This window comes from Bos indicus x Bos taurus, chromosome 15 (assembly GCF_003369695.1).
Source record: "Bos indicus x Bos taurus breed Angus x Brahman F1 hybrid chromosome 15, Bos_hybrid_MaternalHap_v2.0, whole genome shotgun sequence".
Classification (NCBI taxonomy): domain Eukaryota; kingdom Metazoa; phylum Chordata; class Mammalia; order Artiodactyla; family Bovidae; genus Bos; species Bos indicus x Bos taurus.
The window spans coordinates 68,034,804-68,042,027 of record NC_040090.1 but is presented as its reverse complement, the minus strand read 5'-3'; the positions used below and the strand labels follow the sequence as shown (position 1 = coordinate 68,042,027).

The window sequence follows — 7,224 nt, the reverse complement described above, 5'->3', positions numbered from 1 at the left end:
AGAAAAACAGCAAACGTGGTTCACTGATGGGTCAGCTAAATATATAGGATCCACTCACTATTGGGAAATGGTGGCATATAATTCAATCACTACTAAATTGCTAACAACTACTGGGGAGGGTAAAAAGTAGCCAGTTTGCTGAGTTTTATGGTGTTCTTAGGTACTAAAGCAAGAAAATTTAACTGAATGTCATACATACACAGATTCATGGTCAGTAGCCAATTGATTGGCCACTTGGTTCCCCTTATGGGTAGAGAATAATGGAAAATTCAATCCAAAGGGCTATGGGGAAAGGAATTATGGTCTGACATTTGGGAAACTGTTCAAACTACTAAAGTTTCATTGTTTCATGTATACGCCCACAGTGTTCCAAATTCTACAGAATCAAGGTATAACTCTATTACAGATGAACAAACCCGAATCCAAGCTGTAGAAGCTGATCCAGACTCCAATGACTTAAAAGGCCTGACTTTGTGAGCATACCAAAAATGTGGCCATCTGGGAGAAAAAGCAACATACAGGTGGGCCAGGATTGAGGTATTTCTTTAACTATGAATCTAATTAAATCTGTTACTTTACAATGTCCATTTTGTCAATATATTAAGCATAGAAGCTTGCCATGGCTTGTCAAAGGACAATTGGTATGTGGCAAGTTGCCTGGGAAAATATGGCAAATTGATTACATTGGCCCATTAATTCAAGATAAAGGATGCCAGTAAGTGTGGACATGTATTCTCAATATTTGAGAATACCTATTTTGGATGTTTGGTGGCCATTCCCTTTGGGAAAGCCAATCAGACTAATACTATTAAAACTTTGGAGATAATTAATTTATATTATGGTGTTCTGCTTCAAATTCAAAGTGAAAATTGGTCACATTTTAAATGTAAGCTAATACAAGAGTTTGTCCAGGAACATAACATACAGTGGAATTTTTATATTCCTAATTATCCTCAAGCTGTTGATTTGAGTGAAATGAAGGGTTTGCTTAAACATCAGTTAATTGAACTTGGAGAGGGTTTGTATAAAAATTGGGAGACCTGAATTCTGCCCTCAATATTTTAAATAATGGACCTATAGGAAAATCAGAAATTCTTTTGATGAAAGTGACTCTTCCAAATAAATAGATTTCCATTCTGAAACAATTAAGAAATTATCCCTTTCCAAGCTACTCCTGAGGCCACCAGACTGGATTTGTACTCTATATCTGAACATATGCTTACTAAAAGATTGATATGTGCCATTTCAACTAGTATTGGAATCAAATGCCTCCTGGACACTTTGAATTAATCAAAGGATGCTACAGTTTATTGTTACAAGGGATCTGTGTCAATGAGGAGTTATGGACCCAGACTACCAAGGAGAAATCTGAGTAATTCTACAAAATGAAAGAAAGGATGCTCCATTTATTAATAAACATGATCAAATTGCCCAATTGCTGATTTTTCCATGTGTAATTGGCAAAGTACAAAAAGGAGAACCTCTTACCTTACTAACATTTAGAGGTGAAAGAGTGTCTGGATCCATAAATGAAATAACTGCAATTGGAACTAAAGTCTGGGTGAAGCAGCCCAACAAATATTACTATAGCTGCTGATGTCACTGTGCATGGAAAAGACAATATCATATCAGTGATTATCCCCAGACAGGAAAAATGTGCCATTAACCCACTGTTATTCTCATGAATTGATTATTCTTGGAGGCCTGACTGTAATATGTATTGAGATTTACACCTCCATCTTTCAGGAGATGCTGCAATTAAGAAGAAAAGACATAGGAGACCACTATAGTATTTTCCACTGGAGAAATGCAAGCCAGGTTCAAACTCAAGATAATTTCACCTGCCTGGGAAAGCAGCACTGCCCACTCCTAATGGTAACTTACTATGAACAAAATTTATCTGTCTGGTCAGGGATAAATCCTGACAGCATATGTGACTGAGTCACTGTGTGATCACCACACGCCTCCTCTTTGGTAGCTGAATTAACTCCCTGTGCATTAATAATGTGCTGTAATGTCTTAAAAATTCCTCCTGATGATCCTGCTGCTCACCATATGCACAAAAGTATAAATTCCTATAAAAACATTACTGCTTTACAATTATACAATGGAGATACTGCACAGAATGTATCTTTAATACAGATTTCTGTCTTCATATGAGTGAATAATTCACAAATTTATGGAAGAGGTCACTGAGCAATCTCATTACCATCATAAGCTATCTGCCTAAAGTTATGCCCCACTTATTAGTCAAGATTCCTCACCATGTGCACAACTAGCTCAACATTATCAAAAGTTTTCATTATATTTGTAACATTTTTTTAAATTATAAAAGTATGATAACACATTTATAAGAGACTTGGAAAATATGGAATAAATTTACAGATAGTTCCACTATATATTGCAATTATATTTTTAATTAGATAAATTAATATTTTAGTTGGAGTTTCAATATCAAACTCAAAAATTAATAGAATGAATTAATTAATTTGATAGAATGAATTAATACAAAGAAGTAGAAGGATATAGTAGACCTGAAAATCACCATGAACCAATTCAATACAATTAAGATTTATATGATCAGTAGGATACAAATTTTATTCAAGATACCATAGACTGTAGACTAGGAGACTCTGGAACATAGGAGACTAGGGACTAGGGACAAAAAAACACAGTGCAAAATTTTCATAGTCTAAAGATTTGAAATTATACAGATGTTGTTATTACTGTGGAATTATTTTAGAAATCAATGTCAAAAGATATTTGAAATACCTTTTGATATTTCAAAAGATATTTGAATATCAAATTCAATATCAAAAGATATTTGAAAATCACCCACATATTTTCAAGTACAATGTGACAGTTACTAATAAAGACCTTTGACTTAGCCATTGAAAGCCTCAATAAAGTTAGACTGAAAAAAACACAGAGGGTTATTGCAGAGAAGAAAGAATTTAAACAAGAAATTATTATCAAAATGAGAAATTAATATTAAAGATATTTTAAACAAAATCCTATGTATTTGGAAATTAAATGTACACTTTTAAATGAAAGTGTATCTAAGAAGCCATAACAAGGAAAATTAGAAAATCTTTATAATAGAATAAAATGAAGAGAATTGACCAGAATTTGTTGCATGCAGCTGAAGCTGCTCAATTAAATTAAATACATTGCAAAGTCTTGAATAAGGCATGAAAACAAATAATGAACACTAGCATAACTTTTTGTGAAATTTGAACAAAATCTGTACTTTAGTTAATAATACTATATCACTTTTTAATAACCTGCTTTTTTCTAACAGTTCTCTTTACATTCTCAGAATTGGATTAGAAATTTCAAGCCTCATTCAATTTTTTAAAATCACTAATGTCGGGAGCCGCATTAGGCATTACTGACAAAATGGAGGCTCGGTCCCCAGCCCCCTCTCATTCTGCAGGCATGGATCCTGGGATGAAGGAGTTAGGCCTTGTAATTCTGACTTGTCTTTTCCTCTCCTCAGCTGAGTTGACTGAAAATGAATATTAAGGTGCTTATTTGTCTTCAGAGGAGCATGAGAAGGCACAAAGCCTTCTGCAGCATTGCTCAGAAAATAATTCATAATCACTGACATTTGTTCAAGGACTTTTACAAAAGAGTGTTCCAGGATGAGCACATAGGCCATAGCTTGAGGCCATGGGAGGGATTGATATCTGAAGCCTATTTGTGAGGAGAAAGTTTATGGCAAAGGAGTTTACTGAATTTAGAGCTTAGAAATAATTAAAACAGAGGTTAAAGATTTAAGGAATGTTGTAAAGTTAGCATATTTTACTATAGCTTATAGAAGTTAGGAATTTTTTAGAGACACTATAGCTAGAAGCCTTTTTAAGAGATAGTGAGCTCAGGACGTTAGGGGCAAACAGGATTTAGGAAGATAAGTAGTAAACTGAGGAATGTAGCATGAGTTACAATATAATCACAAGTTAACTATAGGACACATTAGAAAAGGTAGATAATAGATGATAAGGCTGATTCCGAGAGAATCCCTGAAGCAGGAACTCTGTTTGAAGAGCAACAAAAATTTATGGAGATAATAAATCTGGGAGAGGGGGAACTGAAAATGTCAAACCTCTGGCCTAATGTTTTTGTAAAGTATAAAAGAGAATCTTAAACTTGAAATAAACAGGCAGTCCATAGAAAACTGAGAGGCTGTCTCATTGGCCGACACCATCCATCTCTTCAAGTTGAATCCCTGGTTGCTGGAGTTGGACTCCAGCACACTAAGATAATAAATATTCTAGATGTTTAGTAATAATAGAAGATGCCTAAATACATGGAACTATATGAAAGTTTTGAGTGAAAATAAATTAGAAATCTAGCATTCTATTCATACTAAGTCATACAAGTGAAATCAAAGTGTCATAATTTTTTTTTAGCTAGGCAAAGATTCATAGATTTTCTAATATATATATATTATACATACTATATATATATATATTGGGCTTCTCTGGTGGCTTAGACTAAAAGAATCTGCTTGCAACACAAAGAAACCTCGGTTTAATCCCGGGTCAGGAAGATCCCCTGGAGAAGGAAATGGCAACCCACTCCAGTATTCTTGTCTGAAGAATTCCATGGACAGGGGAACCTGGTGGGCTAATCCATGGGATAGCAGTGTTGGACACGGCTGAGCAATTAACTATATATATGTGTATATACAAAAGCTTTTCTACTATGCTTAAGGCTTGAGAAGGAAAAACAGCAACAACAAAAAGAGATGGAGAAATTGTAAAACATAAACTTAATGAAATGGGATCACTGAATATGAAGTTGAAAAAGGAAAACAACCTAGATAAAGGTAAAAGATCATCATATACTCCAGTTGCTTTAAAACATGGGCTGCTCATTAGAAACAGATCTGGAGAGGGGCAGTTCCCAAGATGGTGAAGGAATAGAATGTGGAGACCACTTTCTCCCCCACAGGTTCATATAAAGATCATTTGAATGTCGAGCAACTTCCACAAAACAAACTCTGAATCCTGGCAGAGGACACCAGGCACCCAGAAAGGCAGCCTGATCTCTTTGAAGGGAGGTAGGACAAAATATAAAAGATGAAAACAGAGACAAAAGATTTAGGGATGGAGACCTGTCCTGGGGAGAGAGTCGTGAAGGAGTAGAAGTTTCCACAAAATAGGAAACCCTCTCACAGGCCTGTTGGTGGGGAGCTTTGGATTCTCAGAGGGCAACATAACATGGGGGAGAAAAAAAAAAACAAAAACCCCACAAAATATGCATGTAACTGCAGCTAGCAATGGAGAAAGGGCTCAGATGTTCGTATCCACTACCAGCGAGTTGGGGCTGGACAGGGAGGCGTGGGCTGCATCGTTAGTCCTTAGGGTAAGGACTGGACTTGAATGCCCTGAGGACAATCTGAGGGAACTAATGCAACATAGCAACCCAAACCATGGGATCGCCAGAGAGACAAAAAACAAAAACAAAAACAAAACAAAACAAATCAAAAAAACCTTTCCTGTGAAAGACTCTAATCCCGCAAGGTTGAATACCAAAGGAGAGCAAGCTGGCTGACATTTAGGGCCCTCCGTCCTCCTCCAGGAGGTATCATCTCATGCCAGCCCAGAAACAGTAAATGCTGGAGATAGTGTGGGGAAAACGGGACCCTCTTATACTGTTGGTGGGAATGAAAACTAGTACAGCCACTATGGAGAACAGTGTGGAGATTCCTTAGAAAACTGGAAATAGAACTGCCAAATGACCCAGCAATCCCACTGCTTGGCATACATGCCAAGAATGAAAGAGACCCATGTACCCCAATGTTCATTGCAGCAGTATTTTCAACAGCTAGGACATGGAAGCAACCTAGATGTCCATCGGCAGATGAATGGATAAGGAAGTTGTGGTACATATACACAATGGAATATCACTCAGATATAAGAAAGAGTGAAGTCATAAAGATTAACACCAATACAGTATATTAACACATATGTATGGAATTTAGAAAGATGGTAATGACAATCTTATTAGCAAGGCAGCAAAAAAGACACAAATGTAAAGAACAGATTATTGGACTAGGTGGGAGAAGGTGAGGGTGGATGATGTGAGAGAATAGCAATGAAACGTGTACTTTACCATATGTAAAATAGATGACTAGTGCAAGTTCAATGCATGAAGCAGGGCACTCAAAGCCAGTGCTCTGGACAACCCAGAGGGATGGGATGGGGACAGAGAGTGGTAGGGGGTTCAGGACAGAAGGGCACATGTACACCCGTGGCTGATTCATGTCAATGTATGGCCAAAACCACCACAATATTGTAAAGTAATTATCCTCCAATTAAAATAGATAAATCAATTTTTTAAAAAAGAAACACAACTGGACCTTTGGAGAAAAATAACAATACTTGGGCATTTGTATTTTCCAAAAAATTCCAAAATGATTCTCTTCTTCATCTGGATTTTAAAAAGCTTTATTTTTTCACTTCCATGCATTGGAGAAGGAAATGTACATCTAGGTTGCTTCCATGTCCTGGATAGAAAAATTTGTAATTGTGACCCATGGGGTTGCAAAGAGTTGGACATGACTGAGCAACTGAACAACAATAATAAAATAAACCATTTTCTTAATTGTTTTGGATTTGTTTTGTATAGGTCGTTTCTTTCTCTTGTGTGTCTGCCTAAAGAAGTTCCTTTAGTATTTGTTGTAAAACTGGTTTTGCGGTGCTTAATTCTCTTAATTTTTGCTTGTCTGGAAAGCTTTTGATTTCTCCAATAAATCTGAATGGGTCTTGTTGAGTAGAGTAGTCTTTGTTGTAGGATTTTCCCTTTCATCACTTTAAATAATATACCATTCCTTTCTGATTTGTAGAGTTTCTGTTGAGGAATCAGCTGATAACCTTATAAGGATTCTCTAGTATGCTGTTTGTCATATTTCCCTTGCTTTTAATATTTTATTTTTGTCTTTAATTTTCACCATTTTGATTACTATGTGTCTCAATGTGATCCCCCTTGGGTTTATCATAACTGCCTAGAACTCTGTGCTTTCTGAACTTGGTTGAATACATTCTTTACCATGTTACGGGAAGTTTTCAGCTATTATTTCTTCAAATATTTTCTTGGGTCCTTTTCTCCCACTTCTTCTTCTTTTGAGGCCCTATAAAGCGAATGTTGGTGGTTTACAGTTGTCCCAGAGGCCTCTAAGGCTGTCTTTATTTTTTCATTCTTTTTTTCTATTTTCTG

At 36.1% G+C, this 7,224-nt stretch overlaps 1 long non-coding RNA gene across 1 annotated transcript; it reads left to right on the top strand.

Annotated features, from left to right (window-relative positions):
- The first annotated feature begins 402 nt into the window (after window positions 1-402).
- Window positions 403-2,005, top strand: LOC113905574. Its single transcript, XR_003514687.1, has 2 exons — window positions 403-521; window positions 1,747-2,005. It is a non-coding gene; the product is annotated as an uncharacterized LOC113905574 (long non-coding RNA).
- The last annotated feature ends 5,219 nt before the right edge of the window (window positions 2,006-7,224 follow it).